The following is a 21,240-nucleotide window of genomic DNA, read 5'->3' on the forward strand; positions in this document are numbered from 1 at the left end:
AATAGATAAAGCAATAACAGTAACGATATTAACTCATAAAGGAATGTTATAATATTAGGATAATAAAACACAATAAAATCACTAACATATAATCTAGTGTTTGTATATATTTTTTATAAATAGGTCAGATCAGTTAAGCCATTCATTTGACTCCTGTGTTAGTCTATTGCCACATTAACTTGTTGTAGAAATTACAGGTAATTTCTCTATTTCTGAGAAAGAAAAAAAAATACAACAAAAAATGAACCCGAACACATTTCCTTGTTGGCATATAAATGTGGTTTTCCTGTTCAGCCCTGCTCTCTTTGTATTTTGGGGGTCATCATAAAAAGGACATGTATAAAAACACAATGGAAATGAACACAATGGCTGACTAAAGGTGAAATTCATGATTCATGATTCCCTTGTGTCTGTCCCGGGCAAATTCCAACTTATATTCTCACACACATTGGAAATGAAAACAGGCTGCAGACTTTATTTCTTAACAGTATCCATTTATATTTCCAATGAAGAAAGTCCATCACTACACCATAGTGGAATATCATGTTTTAAAATTGCATTATAACAAAAAAATCTTCCTCCTCATATGGCTTTTTGTTTCTTTCATTTGGTTTATACATTACATCCAGTGGTGTGAAATGTATATTTTGTGCTTGCAAGCCATCTTTATTGATTCTGGGGTTTGCCGACTCCATTACCTGGTGTATTTGTCCAAGCCGCCATGCAGAAATAAAAAGAAACAAAGAAAGAAGAGCCCAATTTTCACTTTCTCCCTCCCTCTTTGCAGTTGTCTGGGAAGATGTGTGCCACCACTATTTGTTTATTTTGGGAGGAAAGGTCCTCTCTCCACATGTCTCCTCTGAGTTAACGAATATAGGCCTGACAGCTGCCAACTGTGCCCTTCAACAGCCTCTGTGCAGCCCGGCCGATGCAGGCCGGCCTCGACACTCTGCTCCCCTCTGCCCCTCCACACCTGAAGCAACACTGTTCTTATCATTAAGTTATTAGCCAACTACCAGGAGATTACAGTGAGATACAGTCTTACCTTTGTTAGCCTAGGGAAATGACTAAAACTGTATTTCTTAATTCATGAAGGCAGGAAAACAGCAGTGTATGCATGTGTTTGTGTGTATTTCCTGTATGCATAGAACTATTATATCACGGAATATTCTGAATATTCCTGTTCTTATCAGTATTTATCAAGTTACTTATTTCTCATGGAGAAACCGAGAGAGAGCATAACAGTTTGGAATGTGTGTGTAGGACATTGGAAGGGTGGAGGGGGGGTTGCTTGGAGTCAGATCCCTTTTCAAAATCACTTCTTCTCTTTCCCTCCTGTCTTTGTTTTAAAACTGGGAAGCTTTTAGCTTTTGAAAAGTATCCTTTCCCTATCTGTTCCGCAGCGGCCCCAGTCATCATCACCTCGCCTCTCCCAGCAGCCCTATTGGAGCGCCGGTAAATAGCTGGCATTCCTGCCACAAAGAACCGATGATGTGGGCTCGGGGCCTCCGTGATCTCCCCAAATTAATTAAGGCCTTTCTTCTCCCCGAGCAGGATCTGCGGCCTTTGTCTCCCTAATACATCTTAAGCCCAGTATTAAATACAAGGGCAGAGTCTACGCTCATTATAAATCTGTCACTGCCTGCTTTGCTCTTCTCGGCCTGGCCCGTGATCCCAAAGAGGCTTCAGTGTAGCAGAGAAACCATCCTCCAGTCTGGCTCTCACCCCTTGCCTCCTCCTTATCTGCTGCCCCTCCATGCTCCCCACTGGCTTGGTATTTATTTGAATATGAGAAGGCCTGCTTGTTGTTTCTGGCAGAGGGGGCTCGATGCTGAGACCCCCTCCCCACCACCTCATGCCCCCTTAACCCCCCCCAAAACTTCTTCCACCCTGCCGTCCCTGAACGCTCGCTCCATCTGTCCCCCCTCAGCCACCCTGGCTTGTTCACCAGCCTCTGCTTCTGTGAACTTGAACCACAGACCTCTAGTCAAAGGCTATTACAGACAGGCCCACTGTGCATGTGTATGAGTGCATGTGTGTTTAAGTGCATGTGTGCATATCCCATTAACTACTTTCCCTCTCGAGCTGAAATTAATAACTGTGTTAGTGGAGGTAATGTGCGAGCCAGCGGGGTGGCCAGAGTCTGCTTCTTTTCTTCCAAAAACTCAGCTGAGTGAATATTTCCTTTCTAGTCACTCCGGTCAGTAAATGCACCTTTCAGGCGCTGATCCTATTTCTTTCATTCCTTCTCCTCCTCATTTTTGCTTTCCCACTCGTCGGCCAATCTGTTAAAAAAAGGCTCCCACCTCAGGGGTCTGTAAGATGATGAGTCCTCCAGTACGTCTCCAATTTGAAACGCTGAAGGTGTTTAGTGGGGCTTTGACGCGGCAGTTCATTCTGTGACAGCAGGATCAGGATCGCCTCTTACCAGCAGCAGGAAGTGGATAACATGTCCATTAAAGAAGCCCCCACACCAACCCTAAACAGTGAAATTAGGGGATCAGAGGCATGCAGAGATTTGACCTTGAGGAATGCCAATACCACACCCCCGGCTGGAAATGTGCAGTGGAGGAGACAGGAAAATGAGCTACAATGTGGCTTTTTGTTTGGACGTACATGGAGATTTGGGTTGAGGGGGACTATCGGGCCTTCCTGTGCTCCTCTTCCAAGATGAAGAAGCAGGAAGTCACACAGGAGGTAAACAATGTGCAGAATGGAGCTGATACCATGGACTGGAATTTACACCCCCATCATTCCTGTTGGCATGGCTCTGGGCCAGTTGATAATGGACATGGCGCCCACCAAACACCCGGCTTCCATGTTGGAAATATTTCCCCACCTTCAAAAATGTTTACATTTAGTGTAGCTCTGTGTGTAATGGCCTGCAGACTTTGTTTGGTTTTGGCTTTGCTGGGATCCGACATATCTCAGGTTGTAGGCTCTAATTCAGGTCACAGATCTGGCTCTATGCGTCTTGTCACTCAGTCACTCTGAGAATCTGTCAAAAGCAGCCTCCACCAATCAGATGGAGCACTGGGCTGTCCGATACTGATTACAGCGATTCATCATGTCAGGCTCGCCCTGCCACCACATGTTTGTTTTGATCTCTTCCTCTCCAGCACGGTGACAGTGAAAGATGAGGGACCATGTGGCTGGGCCGGCACTGTGCCATGGAAGCCTGCAGCACAAGCAGCACCTCTGGGTCCCAGCACAGGGCTGCGCACACTGGCCACAGCCCCAGCTCGGAGCTCCATGTCGGGGTTCGGAAAAAGAGAGCTCAGTGGACATGGGGATATTTAGCCGCCTGGCTAATTGCAGACCCAAAAGTGTAACTTTAGGTGATGGGGGGATTAAGGCATGTTGACTTGTGTTCACTGGGGGAGCTAAACTGACACTCAGTTCCCCCAGAGCGGACAGTTCCTGAAACCCCCTGGAGTTGGCCGGGGGGTCTGGGTCACATTAAGGGGTACTGTTTGGCCTGCTAGGGCAGACCACATGACCAGTTCCTCTAAAACAAGCACTGCTGTGTCCATAATGTCAAACACTTCCTCCATCTGCATCCATTAGCTCTGGAGGTGGCGAGGAACATTTGAGAGCTGAAGGAAAACAAAGGGTCCAGAGATTACATGGCCCTTGTATAATGAAAAAGTTCCCTCTTCTATTGTGTCAAAGCAGTCAAAGAATTTACTTAAGGAAATATTGATAAGCTTTTCTGCTTGCGTGAAGTAGTATTTTTTTCATTTTTGGAAATTAGAATATTATTGGATTAAATTGGTTATTAGCATCATTTATAAAATTAGACACACCAAACACTCTTTCTAACATTTGTGGCTATTAGAATACATTGTCTACATCCCTAAATAAAACTCATATTTAAAAAACGTTATATACTATAGTACACACAATGTATTTTTTAGCATTAACTTTAGCTTTTAAGTGTGGACTTTATTATTAAAATTGAAAAGTTCATCACATTCTTTTAATTCCAAATATACTTTTACACAAAATGACCAAAAATATATAATACTTTAAAGTTAATTTATTATGTATCCTTAGAAAAATATATATTTCAAAGTCTATTGTAGGTCACAATAAACAAAAGTCATATCCGAACATGATGAAGAATTAATTTGCTGTTCCCAAGCACATTGAATTATCACACATGTTCCAGAATATTACAAAAAAAATGTATTTAGCAATTCATTGGGAACACATAAAACTCTAGTAATAAATTATTTTTGAATCGGTCTACATATGTTTTACACATACAAAACTGTATATACAATACAGTCAATTTCATTCTGACTTAATTACTTAATTATATATATATATATATTCAAAAATTAAAGAAGTATATATTTTTGCAGCTGGTACTAAGTAAAAATTGGAATAAGAAGTTTGTTTGTTTTTAAAGATTAAAAAAAAAAAAAATTTTACAGTTAAAAGGGACCACAGAACCATAGCAATGTGTAAAAGCTAAGCTGATAACCATAGGAAACAAAGACGTTTTATAATCCAAAATCCTAATTCCAGTCATTCCAAACCAAGTAAACTTTTCTGAAACATCCCGGATCCTCTCTATCAACTGAGTTGTGTGTCACAGTTTTAAATACCTTTATTTACAGTGATATCACACTTCCTCGTTCATACTCATATAGGTATTCCACAAGCCCCTATCGTCCTCTCCTGCTCTGTAAAATATGGGTGGACCGTTTGACAGATGAACCGAGCAGCACAGAATAGCAGAAATCTTTCTCGTCATGCGTGTTAGAGCAACCTCCCATGTGGCGCACACTGAGAGGACCTAAACACTGGAGTGAACTATATGTGGAAAAAATAAGCCTTGTGTTTGGGTCTGATTTCTCAGCTCATTAATCTTGACTGTAGTCACACAGTGCGTCTCACAGGCTGGCATATTTTCGGCTCGCTTGAATGTAATGATATTTATTAGAACATGTCCTTGCTTGCTGCATGTCTCTTACCGTATCTGACATCATTGTCCTAGATACCGAGTTGTGTTTACATATGACTAAGAGGAAGAGGGTTGGACATCAATACTGTTCACTTTGTGTTGTTTTTTCCCCCCTTTGTAAAGATTTTTGTTTAATTTAACCTTTTTGTCTTGTTGATCCTTTTTACTGGACTTTAAATAAAAGCAACACCATTTGAAATTTGTAATAAATAGATTTGTGCATGAGCAAAACTACAACTAAAATTACATAAACAAAATCAAAATAAGCCTAGTAAGCCTTTTACACTAAATATGTGATAGATAATAAAATATATAGTCCTTATTTAGTCCTGTTGAAATATAATATCTCTGTTGCTGACTTTCTTGTGAAAACAACAAATCAGACTTCTAAATATATCAAGTAAGTAAAAAAATATAACCAGAATTACATTATTGGTTATGGAAAAATCTAGGAATCCCAGGAATTACATGGTGAATAAGCCCTATTTTTACCTATTGAATAGGGTATATCAAAAATAGGCAAAATAGTTTTCAGTCATTTTTATATTTCAATAGCAGACAGAGTTATTTATCAGTGATCAGTTGATATTTTGACAACCATATTTTGGTTGAAAATAATTATCAAAATCAGGGGACAAGATTTAAAAAAAAGACAAGAGATCCACGTTTGCATATTATTTATTTAAGGTTATTCTTCTGTCTGTAAAGAGAAATCACTGCCTTTGTCGCTTTAAGCTCAACCGCTGATCCGTGCTGAACCCTGTGCAGCAGGTTGACTGAAGAGAATTTTTGGCTGGAGAGACTGCAAGAGTAAGTGTGTGTATCTGTGTGTGTCTCTCTGTTACAGGCCTTGGAAAAAGCAGTAGCTCCCCTGTGTGGTTTGCTGGTGTAAGAGCACCTGGCACGGCAGGGGGAGAGGTGGGCATTTGGGTACCAAGACGTAACCTGCACAACTCCTCCACTACAGCAAAAGGTAGGACTTTAACTCCCGTGAAGAGGCGCTGACATTAAAAGTGATTTTGTTGTAACGTATGCAGCGAGTTAACATGCGAATATCAGATGCATTTCCCCCTCCATGTAAAACCCTCAGTATGCACTTTTGTTGTTGAAAACACACCTAGAAAAGTGTCTGTCATCACTTATGTCACTCCATGTGACATATGACAACAACTCCCCCAACACACACACACACACACACACACACACAGACACACGTCTGCAATACATACACATTCACACGTTGAAAACAATTACTCAACGTATTGTTTTCCAGTCACTGTGTCTTTTCAGATTCTGTCAACTGACATGATGTCATGAAAAGCAGAAATACACACATGCGAGTGAAGATACCTGTTCTTATACACACAACAACTTATTTGGCTAGAGGCCCTTTGGTTCAAGTTGATGTTTGGGGTGAGCTGTGATATTGCGTATCTTCAGAGGCAGTCTAATGCAGGATCAGGTGTCCGTGTGGAGTGGATGGATAGCTTCAGATGGCATGTGTCCTCTGGACACTGGACACTGGACACTTCACTCCCCCCTCTACCCTCCAAATATTTACCTGACATGTCTCTGTGGGTGGTGGTTATCTAAAGAAACATGTATACACACATTCACATTGATGGACTTTTTAGCATACACATATACACACTGGGGTTTTACTGATTTGTGTTTTGAAAACTGATATGCTGTCCGTTCCAGTAGTTTGCTTTGTGCAAAAATGTATATTTATTATGTGAAGGTTAAAAATAGCATGTACATCACCATATGACTCTATGAATTAAAATGAATGAGTTTCTAATCACACCCAGTGTTGTACTGAGCAGACTCAAATGCTAAGAAAGGTATTCCTACGATATAAAACCTATAAATACACACACAAATGTAGACACACACACATACTTGCACACATGCTTAAACACAGGTCCATTCCCATGTCAGGCCTCATTGGTGTTAACACTTTGAAGTTGTCCAATGCTTGTTTACTGATGCAAATTAGCAGGTAGGGGACCTTCAGAGGAGCAGAGAGTGTGGCAACATCGTGGGTGGTAGATACTTCTTCTAACACGGCACCCCAACGCATCGTCTTCCAAACATTCCCGCTCCACCTCTCACCCCCAGTGAAGGAATGCTTTCAGCTGGACTCACCTGGTCGAAGGGCCGAGGTCAGGCCTCTGGAGGCTGAAGTGAGTGGACCTCAGAAGGGCTCAAACTATACTGCCTGGCCTGGAGCAGCTTGGCTTCCTAATTTATGGGTTGAAAAAATATCCTACAATATCCTTGAAAACAGGATAGCTTATAAAAAACTTTTTCTTCTATAATCCATGGTTTTTGTGGGGCAGCAATTAGAGTTACATTTATTTCTAATGTATAAAATGTCTTTATTTTAATCAAAGCCATTATGTGGCTGAAGTAGTAATAATTACATGTGAATATGAAAATAAATTGTTCTAACTGCTGTATGGTAACATGATGTAATATGGAAGCCCCTTTCAGAAATAATCTAATATTTTTCTCTTTGTTATATATTTAATTTGTATGCCTGTAATTCCTTAATAAAAACAAAGATGCAATATAAAAATATATTTCATGTCACTGTTGGAGGAAAAAGACATCTAATTTACAACCCAATTCTGAAAAAGTTGGGGTGTAAATACAACAAAATAATAATTTGTTTATCTTTGTGACATATATTGAATTGAAAACTGTACAAATACAATAATTTGTATATTGGAACTGATAAACTTTTGTTTTTTGTATATATACACTCTGAATTTGATGCATTCTGTTTTTAATTAACATTTAACATAGCAGCACGAAGCAACTTTCTTGGAATGAGGGTCATAGGGCAATTTTTTTGCCAAAATATAGCGATGTGGGGAAAGCTGCATATCCACAGTGAAGCTTACTAAGCATTACACACTATAGTTGGGATGCTAACTATTCAGGGAGACATTGCAGAACACCAATATTATAAAGGTTGAAAAGTCACAACTCTTCCAAATTGTATTTTTTTGTTTTGCTATATGAGTCAAAATAAATTCCACAATGTTTTCCATTTTTCAGGTATTCTAATTTTAAATAGCAGAAGCAGGAAATGGGAATCAGCTTAATACTGTGACAGAGAGCCGTCCTTGACCAAATAACAAGAGTAAACAGGAGTCAGTCCGCTGGGATCTCTGCTGCTGCTTTCAATGGTGAGAACGCCACACACCACCTTTTCCCACTTACTGACCCAAACACACTGCCCTGCCACGTACAGCTAGCAGCATTGTGTGTGTGTGTATGTGTGAATGCAGCTGTGAGTTATATTACTGTGTATTTGCTTGTGCACAGAAAAATAATTATTTTCATAAGAAACTGTGAAATAAGTTTTATTTAAACATGTTTTGAGTTCAGCTACCACTTTTTGATTTGTGTGTGCGTGTGTGTGTGTGTGCGCGTGCAGTTGTGTTTTGTAGAAAAGCAGATAATGACTGATGATCTGTTGAAAAGTCAACATATCCAAAACAAGAAAACAAATCCTTGAGAAATGAGTGACGAGAAGCATCATTCCATCACATTTTGTGAATACACAAGTAATGGCATACAAGTTACAGTGTGAGACTTCAACAAATATGGTAGCACCCCCTTTGGGCCAGTTGGTGTAGTATTGAAACAGTCCCTAAATTTTGACAAAGTGTAATCTGCTGCAGGAAGTTGTGAGTGATGGGCGGATAGTTAGGATCCCAAATGTGTGTGTCTATGTGTGTGGGTGGAGGAGATTTTGCTTTGAAGCCAGGTCATTACTGTGAACAGGGATTATCTACCTCCCCCCCACCTACTACTTCAACCCCCTATCACTCCCGCCACCCCCAAGTGGCTTGTGACAGCCGGCGGTGTCAGTCACTTAGTGTCAGAGTGTGTGTGTGTGTGTGTGTGTGTGTGTGTGTGTGTGTGTGTGTGTGTGTGTGTGTGTGTGTGTGTAGGATTGTTTGCATTAGGGCTGGCTGAGTAAACAGGACTCAGGTTACCTCTGAAGGCTTTTCCATATCATTCATTCCAATTTAAATGTGGAAAAATATCACATGGGTGACAGGGAGGTAGATTACTTGGTAGCACCAGCTCACATTTGTTTTAACATATAATGAGGGGTCAGATCACATGCTGGCATGTGTTGAAACTCTTCATACATCCATGGATGAAACAAGAGCATGCTGTCTGGCTATTTTAATGTGTTTGATATGCACTTTAATCATCCCTCACATGTAAGAATATGAGACTTCAGCTTGTATTTGCCTCTTTGTACCCACATGGAATCTAGTCATGTGTACACGCACACACACAAAAAATATCTTCTGCCCACATGTATTCAGATCCTTTTCTAATAATTTGCTATCCATGCTAAAACTACAGAAAAGTAGTTCATCCTTAGCTAATCCTTCTTCTCAAATAGGCACGCACTCTTGTGAGTTAGTTTAACTTGTTTAGCAGCCTCCAAATATGTCTTTGATTGTTTGCCGATCACTTGATAGCCTTCTGTTTCTGAACCAGCATCATACATGCTACCTGTTAACTCATTGCAGTAAATCATCTGAGGAACCAGTAAGACAACAAATCCTGCATTGTGTGATCAGAAGTGACATAAAATGTCTTTAAAGTGGAAGAACATCAATCAGGTTTGCAAAAGGAAAAAAAACAGTAAAGGTTGGTGCATTCACAGATGCCGAGGGCAGCCAGGTGGTCGGACTAAATGCAAAGCACATTTTATTCACCTATATATTTTTAATCTTTTCTGCTTTTTTCACCCCAATGTTTTCAGACCTAAATACACTCCAAAATGTGAAAATAAAAACTATTGTTGTTAGCTAAAAAGTCGCAATCGATGTTTGTGTGAGTTTTTCAAGCTATGTATTTAACATTTTCCAGAAATTACCTCGACTCACATCACAACAGTTATTCTAAAAAAGGCTTCTTATGCTGTCTTCTATGACTGATCCCTGTCAGTTCTGTGATTATCACCAAGACACCTGTGAGCACAGGGAAGTGAGACGCACACACGCGCACACGCGCGCGCACACACACACACACACACACACACACACGCACACACACACACACACACATATACGTACATGCTAATAAGCCTGTGAGAGCCCTCTGGCCATGCAATGTGCTTCCTCTTCACTGTTGCAGAAACAGAGTCATGGGGTTTGTGTCTATTTGAGTGTGATGTTTTCAGCAAAAAGCATTCTGCAGATGCACACACAAGCAATGCCACTTAACACTTTATGCTCCCAGCTTCTGATTGCATTTAAAACAGTGTATGGCCAGATATTACACTCATTATGAAGAATATACTTTATTTAATTACTTATTTCCTAATTGATACAGGTCACCATTTGACAAAAAATAATACTTTCTATAGATTATTTTACCACAGCATGAAACTCAGTTGCCCCCAGGTATATGGTGTGGCAGTTTGTTTTTATTTTTTTGTGGTCATTTAAAAAAGGACTTTGGGTGAAGTATTAGGACAAAATATTATTTTAGTTTATATTGTATATAAGTGTGGTTTCAGAAGTCAGCATGGTGCTGTCCAGTGACTGATCATCTACTCTTCTTATTTCAACTCATGCCCTCCAATATTAAGAGTCCCTCCATTCAAATAAACAGACTGAAGAATTATTTTATACATCAGTATGTAAACGTAATATTGGAAATGAATTAACCTTTTCCATTTTTCTCCACACTTTTTTTTGCCTTTTGTGTGGTGGGGACAAGGGGCCTTTAGGTGGAGACAGAAGGTTAAGTGTAGATGTCACATGGAAGAGTACACCATCTGAAAGCTGGGAACCTAGTATTAAATTGAGATGAAGCCCAAAACAGCATGTGTCAAGATATTCTAATGATAAATCTGGAATGAACATTGGGTTTTGGTTAGCCACCTATTAAAATGTTAAAAGTTTTAAGGGTTTAGAGCATTATAATTAAAATATATGATGACCATCCCCATTCTTAATTATGTCTTAAGTCTTGTTGCAGCAAAATGTACCATTTTTTCCACTTGAGAGTTGATAAAAATGATCAAAAATCCCTCAATATCCCACATTAAGGCACCTTTTGACTTTTTTTAATACCGTGAGGTCAAGTCATACAGTTTATGCATTCCACTACTGTTTAGGGACCCCAGTATGCAGACATATTCAATTGCAATTAAACTGCAAAGTGCATGGAATTAGCATATAATGGGCCTGTACATATCTTGAGGTCAGAGGTCAAGGAACTCCTCTCTCACCAAAGTTAAGCTGTACTTCTCAGCATGACATTGTTTCTACCAGTGCATTCCTTACTGTACCTTAGTGTTAACACATTGTGTTGCATTGTATCATATCGCACCGCATGGCATCATATTGTATTGCATCATATCACATCATGCCGTACCAATCTGTACTGTACTGCACTGTAGTATATCATATCATATTGTATCTTACCACTACTTCACTTTCTTTTTTCGTGTGGCTTTCGTCATTCTTACTTTGTATCCATTTCCCTGTCTCTCTATCTGCCTCCTACCTTCCCACCCACCACCTCTCTCTCTCTCTCCCCTAGTCAGTTGATTTATCCCCTGTTCTGTTTTCCCTGGACCACATGGCCCGGCAGTTTGCCCTAGCTCCACTCATCCAGAACCAATGTCATTCAGATCCAGTTAAATAAATGGCCCTATAAATTTCCTCCAATAATAAGCCCGGGTGCTGCTGGAATGTGCGGCAGCTCGTTGGGGACGAGATGAGTGGGGGGGTGAGAAATCCACGCAAGCCAAGACCCAGACGGTCTGGGCCAGTGTGAGAATGCATGGATGCTATGTGGACGAAGAGGAATCTGGGTTGAGCAAGTGTGTGTGTGGAGGGTGTGGGGGCAGGGTCTGCTCACTGGGAGCTGCAGTAGGAGTGGGTGTTAGGGAGGCAGGGGAGTGGGTGGGGGATTCCAGGCCCCTGTCTGCCTCCCTACCTGGAACGAGACCTCAGGGACACTTTAAATCAGCCCACCCAGAGACAGAGACACCAATCAGGCCTCTGTCAGACCCAGCTAAGTCAAGTCAAGTGTGTTTGAGTGCATGTGCATATGTATGTGCATGTGTGTGTACATGCATGTGTGTCTAAAAATGTATGTCACTCAATCTCAGAGGAATCCAGCAAACTCATCTACAAGGCTGCATTTAAAATCACCAGCATTGCTATCATCTCACAGCCAATCCTTAGTCTAAATCTACTGTATGTTCTATGAATAAATATGGAATCAATAGTTTGTCTATTTATTTGCATACACTTATGGGTAGCAAAGGTTTGTGGTGGCATGTGAAACCATGAAAGAGCCGCAGGGGCAGACTACACAAGAAAGAAACATGATCACTAAAGTACAACTTTTACATGATATAATCAATGTCATTCCAGCTTTTCCAAAAACTGGAATGACATTGATTATATCTTGAAAAAGTTGTACTTTAGTGATCATTGTTTATTTCTTTTTTTGGCCTTTAAACAGATAATGACATGCTAAGTTTCATAACTCAAGGATCCTGGTACCAGAGAATTATTCCATTCAGTAGAAAGCAATCCAACTCAATTATGCAGTCTCTGAAGTGTGTCTGTGTGTGTGTGAGTGTGTCCGTGTGTGTGTGTTTGTTATGTGGATCAGAAGAAGGCGCTTGATGTCATTTTATAACATCTGTTTCATTTTTAAACCCTTATTGAATCTTCAGTTGCTCTAAACATTTAGAATTAGAATTCACTAAAATAGTTGATATCCTTAATCAGCTTTGTTATCTGAGAGGCAGCCACACAAAATGTATGACTAGGTAATGTTTACACCGGTTCAACTCTGGCTTCTTTTTCTTAGTTGAGTTTGCATGTTCACCCCGTGTCAGCGCGGGTTCTTGCAGAATAGGACTTCCAATCCCAATATGGGTCATTTTATATCTCGATAACGAAATATTTCACAATATAGCATTTTTTCTGGTAAATCAATTATTAAATGGTCTCTCTGAAAAAATCACATATGTAAGCAGCATCTCTATGGTGTCCAACTGCTGTAAATGTTGCTCTAAGTCTTTTGGCCGCTTTTCGTTTATATTGTTTTGACAGTATATATTGTCGTATTGCCCAGCCTTAATTCAGAACTGTTAAATTGATGATCTAAAGCAGTTGCTATGATATTTATCAAAGTTAAACTGGGAGATTCTGACTCTGGAAATTAATGTGATGTAATCTGCTGGATTGTTTCATAGAGTAGATGCCTCATTCTATGCAGTCAACGAGTGGTTTAGGATCAGTGGCTGAATATAGACACACCGGCTTGCAGAGAACAACAGAGACAACAGCCTGCATCATCACTTGAACTTTGACCCAACAATCCAATCTGCAAAGCACTTTACAGAGGGTGAGTTCTGCTGTCATTTGTTGATCTTTTTTACTCACTAACAGTCTGTGTGTTTACCTTCAGCTGATTTATTGGCCCTTCACTGCAGTAGCTGGCTGGCAGTACATGAGAAAAATGTCTGACCCCCGTGCTGTTCCGCCGCTATGAGTCTCTGTGGGAAACAGGGAAACTCAATATTATTTCTCCCACTAACTGAGGGATGCGCTGAACACACGGAGGTCAGGCAGCTTGTGGTGGGGTGATGTTGGGGGGTTAGGTGGTTGTCATGTTCATTTCACAGCACAGCAGCAATGACAGCGTGAGAAGCAGACAGATCACATCAAAGAGCTGCCATACACCTTCTCCAGTGTTGTCTAAAACCTCGTCGGGTGGTGCACAGTTGTGCCTCCACCCCACCATGGTGAAAACGATTACCTGGCACTGTAAAACAAACACACCCAGCAAGGCTTTGAACTGAAGGAACTTTATTTCAAATGGGGGTGAGCTATTATTTCCACTGACCTAGAGGTTCTGCAGGGGTCTTGTGGGTGGGTGAAGGAGGTGGAGGGTGACCCCCCCGCCTCCATACTACTGACTCCATCCCGTTGCCTTTACCTTGTCCTGTTATGGAGCTGAGTGACTGGCCCACTGTGCGATGCCAGTGACCCGAAACCCGTTTACTGCCTTAAATCGCTGGCCCTTTCCCCCACCCCTACCTCCACCTCTCTCCAACGCCACCCCGCCACCCTCCTGTCCGTCGCCTCCAGAGGATGACAAATCACCCTCAGCTCCTTAAATGGGTCTGAGACCGCACGTGGCCCCTGGTCCCCTGGTCCCCTCCCTACAGCCTGCCCTGTCTGCTTAGAGAGGGGATTCCTCATCCTGGAATGAGGCAGGGGACCTGGTCAGCCCTACACCTTCTCCTCTCTACCCCCTCCTCCCACAAGAGCTCTAGCTTATATCTATGTGTTTATCAAATATACAGGGAGAAAATAAACATTGTTTGAGCGTGATGTTGACAGATTGGCTGGAAATATGAATGCTAGCCATGGTGGAAAGAAGTGGACATTTATCACCGGGAGGATGGATACTATTTCGTCTATGTGTGTGTACCTGTGTGTGTATGTTACATCCCTGTTGCATGAAATGATCCGTCTGAGTGTGTGTTTCTGTGCCGCTTATGTTTGCATACCTGTTGCATGAATTGGTCCGTGTGTGTATGTGTGTGTGTGCTTACTACATAACTGTCTGGCTCCCATGTGAGGCAGTACATCTATCATTCCTGCTGCGTTTACCTACCACTTCACAGAGCTGTATGTCCAGTGTAAACAACGTTTATCACTTCATGCAAATGAGCCTGTAAGCCGCAGCCTCCACAAAGACTCCATTCACTCCCAGCATGCTGTTTTACCAGCCCGTTGAATCTGATACCCCAGATTACAAGCTTACTCCCAGGCATTGTGCGCTGCTTTGCTGTCAGTCACGCTCTACAATGGTTACCTCCAAACGTCATCTCACATATAGTCGGCATTTTCTGGAGCCATAATTAGAGTTACGACCAATACCAGTCCACATAAATGTCATGTTTCAACCTTGACAAGCCTGCTGTGAACATGAGAGACTAGATTTATCTTCTCTCCCTCCTCTTCTCCTCCCTTTTTCTCAATTTCCTCCTCTTGTAACTCCTGTCCCCCTTCCCCCTCCTTGCCATTTCACATTTCCCCTCCTAGCATCCTCTCAGGGAGGTGGTGGTATGTGTTGATTGTAGTGATTTTGCTGTTGTAGTGCACTATGCTTTTCTGCCCTTGGGAAACAGCACTGTGGTTATACTGATATGTCTATAATATGTGTGAGCCCAAAATGTATTATGTAGGGGATAATATACGGTGAGTGAGTCAATATTGTAAAAGGAAGCCCAACAGGGTGATGCAAGATGCTGGCATTAAGGATACAGCTACTTTATAATTTGGCAAAAAGAAAATTAAAAATAATTTTAATTCAGCTTGAAAAAAGAGTGGATTGAGAGTGTCATGCTTTCCAAATATATTTATTTTTTTGCAACAGCTGACGTTACATTTTCCAGATTTCTTTCTGGTCAGAACTTGTACATAGCAATGGTTTGCTCTTCAGAAATGAAAGAGTAGAATGCTGAAACTTACCAATCAGAAATAAGTATTCAACAATTTTTAATAAACTTGAATTAAAATCCCCTTTATTCACCACTGATGTGATGAAAACATGGATCAATGATTTGATTTCAAATTAACATGTTCAGTAAAATGATTGTGACCACTAGTGGAGTTTAAGTGTCCCATAATGATCTTATCTTTTTTGGCATGAAGTTAAAATTGGCCAATCAACAGCCATCAGCCATCAGCCCTCAAAAAGTCACTCTGGCTGAAGGCAGAACAACAGCAGCACGTGTTGCTTTAAATTATGACTTAGGGCCCCACTGGGAGGTAGACAAGATTTATAGGATGCTAATAAGCACTATCTCCTCAGCAGATCACACTACAAGATACTGTGTGTGTGTGTGTGTGTGTCTGTGTGTGTGTGTGTCTGTGTGTGTGTGTGTGTGTGTGTTCGTGTGTGTGTCTGTGTGTGTTCCTGTGTGTGTCTGTGGGTCTGTGCATGTAATAGAGAGAGTGAAACATGGACAAAGAGAGAGGGGTGCAAAGAAGAGCAAAACGTGTACACTTACAGATATGTCTGTGTCTGGTGTTTAAAATAATGTAATATAATATAACATTTTAATCTATTTTATATATGTGGGGAAGCGGGAATGTGGAGCAGAAAAGTTCAGCATGCAAAAAGTTGGACATATGGTTGCTCAAATAGGTCAAGAACATGAGAAGAAAGCCACCACAGTGTGACAGTGCACAGCAAAAGAATAAGGGAGACTGAGAAATAAATTATATTGTGCATGCTGTTGACAAGAATTAGGTATTGTTTATGTTCAAAATATGGATCAAAAAGCTTTGGACTGGATCATTCATATACAATACAATCAAATAGTCTGCCCATAGGGTGAAAAATACATTAATTCTTTTTTAATTACTTGATTCCCATGTTACGTCTCCTAGCCATAACCCGTCTGCTCTCCAGCTGACTACTTGAGGCTGGTGCTGCATGCATATTATAAAAGACAGGGAAAAGGAAGTTGTTTTCTCTCAACGGAAACCATAGTCTTCTCAAAGTCTTTAACAAACTTCCAAACACAAGCCAATGAGATGCAGCAGTAAAACTTTGGTTCCTCAGGCTACCTTGTGTAATGTACTCAAACAGATAGAAACTGTCATGGCTGATAGGGATGAAGACAAAAAACCGATTGCATGGGGGAAGCACCTGGAGTTAAAGCTGCCTTCGTCAAGTGTATTGATAAAGCTTACTGCCTTGGTGAGGGACAAGACTGGTGGCAAGCCAGTAAATAGCCATGTCTGTTTCATTATGATAATCATCCGCTTATTGTAAAGTTTGTAAATGATGCCTGATTAAAGGGCAATTTACACATGTTTGGATGACCTGAAAGACACATAAATCCTGACTTTTTCTTCCTAGTATTGGCCGAGCTCCAAAAATGGTGGTTCCCATATTTTCCCAAATGCACCTCAAAAGCTTTTTTCGGTAAACTTCCCATGTCTGTCAAACTCCATGCCTCAGTTTTTATCAGAAGTGAAATATGTCTCCAATCCCCAATTTTTTTTTTTTTTTTAAGAGACCTAAGAAAGGTCCCATCAGAGCCACAGACCATATTATACGTCAGAAAACAACTGTTTAATCAGAGAACATTATGTACATGCTCAGTGAAACATACCACAGAGCCACAGCTTCATGAGAGGCCAGAGACTGACAACCAATTTGTATCTGTATGTGTAAGCGTGGCTTTACACACAAAGTTTCACAGTGCCGGCTCGCTAAGCCTTCTTCTCCCTGAAGGCCTTTTGACGGATCAGACTTCTCCTCTCTCAGACACACTTCTTTCTCAGAGGAATGGCTTTAATAAAGATGCTGCAGCTGAAATTCTTTCATATCCAGCCTGGCTGTGTGAATATGTGTGAGGTTAGGACATGCTCCCTGTCTGCACTGCCTTGATTTGACATTGCTGCCTCTTTGTAAGAGCTTCCTTTGACAGAGCAACAATACCATCAGATCTGACTGAAGAAACTCTCACAAAAAGAAAGAAAGCGAGCTAATATGCTGACGTTGTGCATGTGTATGTGTTTGCATGTGGAAAGGCACGCATAAGTGCCTATTTACCCCTATTTGTTGTGTGTGTATCCCAATCTGTCTGTGTGTGTGTGCTCACCTGTGTCCGTGGCTATTCATTAGGAAGAGATGAGCTCATGAGGGTGGGTCTGACAGAGGGATTGGTGAGTGTATGGGCTGGCTGCCCACTTCAAATCCAAGGTTAATCCTGGCCTTTCACACTGGAGAGTCTAGTTAACAGAAAGCGTGGTGGGTGGGTGGAAGTGAGTGAGTGGCAACAAGATAAACTATGATCGGATCATACATGTTTATTTATATAGTGAGAATTTAAGTTTTTTTATTTTATTTGAATTTTGCATTACATATGCAAGACAGAAACAGTTTCATGCAAGATTTAACCTCTCAGTGTTCTGTATCATTTCTCATTTTAGTTTTAGAACTAAGATACTGGTATCATATAAAACTTGAAGACCCGAGGAATCCATTGGTTCCATATCAGAATCAGAATCAGAATCAGAAATCCTTTAATGATCATGATGTCTTGTTGGAAAGATGGCTTAATAATGATTGAAAGGTGGGAGAAATTTTGTCAAAGGAAAACTGACATGACATCAAAGGGGTCCCTTGAACTCTGACTTCAAAATCTTTGAATGAAAATCAGTTCTATGGGTACCCACGACCCGTTACTAATCCCATGCAGTTTGGGACAGCATTACAAAAGCATTAGGCCTATTTTCTCTTATTATATTTGAATATTTCTGCATACTGGGGTACCCAAATAGTTTTGCATAAATTGAATATGAATGGAAAACTAAGACTTTTGGGGAGTCAGTGAGGCCACTTTTTATTTTATTTTTTTTTAATTTTGTGATGATGTTAGTCCCCAAAGCAGCCTTTCACTGTAGTGAGTAGTTTTTTGTTCAAACTTGACCTCACTGTATAAAATGACCTGTTGGGAACTCTAAATCTAAATTAGAAGTGATACCTTTGAATGTATGAATGTCACTTAATAAATGATTATTGGGAGCTTGAGGGAAGTTATACAACCGCTGTAGTGGAATATCATGAAAGCCTGGCTTGGCAAAGCATAGTGAAAAGTAGACTGACCTGAGCCAATGATAGAACCCGATAAAGTTCTGGGCCATAAAAACAAAACAATGAGCCGAAAAATTTCAATAACTTCTTAGAGATGAGTGGAACAGCAGGGTTGTGTGATAACAATGCTTGGGTTTGTCACTATAAGTGATTCTTTTCACATTACATTACATTTCATCCATTATTAACAAAAAAATAATGATTATAGCAGTTTTATGTATACAGGTTTACAGGCGTCCACAGCTTTTTAAAATTGGCACTTTAATGTTTTTTGCATAACCAAACCGAGGCAGTGCTCCAACTGTAAATCAATTAGCATTATCCATGCAGAAAATTAACTGGGCTTTTACCTCTGGAACTGAGCACACAAAATAAGTCCCGCTTTTCAACTCTAAATAGGGGAAAGAGTTTAAACAAAGGGGGACAGATGGGAGATAGTCAGTGTGCATGTGTGTATAACTGCGTCCATTCCTCTTACGACTCACTGTACACTGTGTATTTTATGCAGAGTCACTATTCCAGTACCACCGTTACTTCCAGTTCTACTCAGACCACTCACATGTCGTGCCACCAAACCTCAAGCACAAACTCCCTCTCAGGATTCATATGTGCTTCTTGGCAGCAGCTGCAGCCCTTTGTACTGTGGGTTTAGCAATGTGTGTGTCAGTGCATGATTCACTGTGTGTGTGTGTGTGTGTGTGTGTGTGTGTGTGTGTGTGTTCTCTCCCACCACCACAGCTGACAGGGCATTAAACCACTCCGAGCTGCATGTAGCCACTGGCATGTAGTCTACAGGGGATTTAGAGGGCAGAGAAAGTCAAAATGTTTTTCTCTTGGTTGCCCCCACACACACTTTGTGCCTTTAATGTGGGTGTCACTCCCTTTACTGTTCTCAGACATGTGCGCACACACACTTAGACAAAAAAGGTGAAAATCCATTGCGAATGATGAAATCCATCCTTTGAGGTTTACTTTTCTGCTTCCCAGAATCTCTCTTTTTCTCTCCTGCCTGATGGATTGTTTCGCCCTGTTTTCGTCAACAGAGAATTCCACAGGAAACGACTGTAATTAAGAAATATTGATGCTGGATACATCTATTTGCTTTTCCAAAAATGATCATTAGCAAAATTCGGCTGCAGTCGTTCATCACTGTACAGCAGCACTTGGCATCGGACACACACGCTTGCTGCGGACCTATCCCAGCATTACTCTCAGCGATGACTTCATTAGGGCTCGATTTGCTGTCCTGTAAACACGTGTCTCTCTGGGAGATATGATATAATGGCTGGACTAACTGTTCATCTGTCTTCCATACACATGGTAAAGCACAGCATCCCTGAGCAATGCATGGGGGTGGACAAAATTCTGGAACCAACACGATACAGACTTTAACTTTGCATGCTGATAAGTGTGTTAGCTTTAAAATTGGCCTGACGATATTTTTTCGTATATACATAGACATATGAGGCTATTAGTGAAGTTTCTGAGGCAAAACATCAGTCAGGAAAACTATATGAAGCCTGGGAAATTGTGTCACCATTATGATACACTGAAACAGTTAAGGTTTCCCATTCAAGAGACAGAATAATCACTGAACACCACTTAAGACCCCACTGGACCCACTCAGCAAAAAACAAAAACATTGTGGTGCACTGAAGCTGTTGGAAATAGAATGGGTTTCAGAGTGCAACAATGAAGTTGTTGCATTGTTATTGAAATGGCTGTCCCTTTTTTTGTTAAAGAAATAATAATACAGCAGTTAATGTGCATTATTTCCAATTTTTCAATACAGGAGAAATGTTTTTAAACACCTGTGGAAAACTGTCTCAGAGTTCAATGTATTCTCATTTAGGTTTGTATGATTGCTTACAAAAACGTTTGCAAAGGGGTTCATATGATATAATTATAGTCACTTTTCTTAAAACATCACAAGCCGTGTTTTCATCAACACCAAATTTGATAAAACTTTCAAAAATATGCATGAAAGGGCATTTTTATGCTCGTTTGAGGTTTTGCCTTTTTGAAAAAATAATGAATATGCCAAAAGGGAGATGTGCATGGTTTTTCAGAATAAGTTCTGACATAGCAAACATTTAACTCACATGACTGATAAGCTGTTTCCACTCTGCCAGAAAACCCAAAAGAAAAAGCTGGTTACGCACTTCTCTCAATTTTTTAGCTGATAGAAATGTCCCTAATTCAACATAATGCCACATTTCAAAATTTCGCTTCAAATTTGCGATTTTCGACTTTCATGGGAACACGGCTACAGTAACTGTTTTGAACACGCTAACATTGTGGTTCTGAACAACTAATGGTTAGGCAACAAAACATATTTAAGGTTAGCAAAAAAGAACAGGAATATGCTCACGTACAGAACTAATGGACGCAGTGAAGTTGGTGATATAAGTAAGTACAATCTTAAGAATTACCACAAAATTTAATTAATACCTCCGAGACAGTAATTTAAAATTTTTATCTTTGGCATTCATAACAGCTTGCCACCTAGATCAGTGCGCACATAAGTCTAATTTATTGGGAAGAGCCCAAACCCTGCAGCTCTGGAAAAA

At 40.6% G+C, this 21,240-nt stretch overlaps 1 long non-coding RNA gene across 1 annotated transcript in view; it reads left to right on the top strand.

Annotated features, from left to right (window-relative positions):
• LOC131974542 (uncharacterized) overlaps positions 1-21,240 on the top strand; it is a 42,770-nt gene that overhangs the window by 14,759 nt on the left and 6,771 nt on the right. The window contains exons 2-4 of the long non-coding RNA XR_009394667.1: positions 5,820-5,945; positions 6,972-7,158; positions 8,039-8,169. This is a non-coding gene — a long non-coding RNA (uncharacterized LOC131974542). The remainder of the gene's footprint in view (positions 1-5,819; positions 5,946-6,971; positions 7,159-8,038; positions 8,170-21,240) is intronic.

The sequence above is a fragment of the Centropristis striata genome, chromosome 7 (genome assembly GCF_030273125.1).
Source record: "Centropristis striata isolate RG_2023a ecotype Rhode Island chromosome 7, C.striata_1.0, whole genome shotgun sequence".
In the NCBI taxonomy this organism is placed as follows: Eukaryota; Metazoa; Chordata; class Actinopteri; order Perciformes; family Serranidae; genus Centropristis; species Centropristis striata.